Source organism: Etheostoma spectabile, chromosome 22, assembly GCF_008692095.1.
Source record: "Etheostoma spectabile isolate EspeVRDwgs_2016 chromosome 22, UIUC_Espe_1.0, whole genome shotgun sequence".
In the NCBI taxonomy this organism is placed as follows: Eukaryota; Metazoa; Chordata; class Actinopteri; order Perciformes; family Percidae; genus Etheostoma; species Etheostoma spectabile.
Window position 1 is genome coordinate 13,052,366 of NC_045754.1, and position 521 is coordinate 13,052,886.

General features: G+C 42.4%; 1 protein-coding gene across 9 annotated transcripts in view; it reads right to left on the reverse strand.

The window, feature by feature from the left end:
• The window catches only part of arfgef1 (ADP-ribosylation factor guanine nucleotide-exchange factor 1 (brefeldin A-inhibited)), a 54,843-nt gene that overhangs the window by 20,422 nt on the left and 33,900 nt on the right, over nucleotides 1–521 (reverse strand). The window lies entirely within an intron of this gene.

Consider the following 521-nt stretch of genomic DNA (forward strand, 5'->3'; position numbering starts at 1 on the left):
TAACACGGTGTAGGCAGCACCGATTGTTTTTGTTTTTCTCTCTACTGACAGGACTCTAGATTTACAAACAACAGAGCTACGGGTTGAAATTGACCGGAATTATCCTTTAACTAAACAGAGTACAGCAAGGATTACACAAAGAGAATAATGTCAGATTTGACAAATGTCCGAAGTTGCTCTGGTCAAGAGGATTTATCCATATTTAATACATTTGTTTGGGGGACAGCGTTGTGTTGTACAAATCATCATAGATGCCCCATAACAGGCAATAATCCCTCTTGAGACAAAATGTGTACCCACTGGTCCACCATGAAGATGCGAAGTACTTTCTGATAGTTAAGGTAATGCGGCTTTTCCACCTGTACTGTATTTGTGTGTGTGTGTGTGTGTGTGTGTGTGTGTGTGCGCGTGACAAAGAGTGAAACATCAGAGCAGCCTTGCTAGAAGGGTAAAAGGTTTCTGTCTGGCAGTGACATGGCACATCAGTGCTGAGGTAATTGACGTGGCCTTCATATGACACA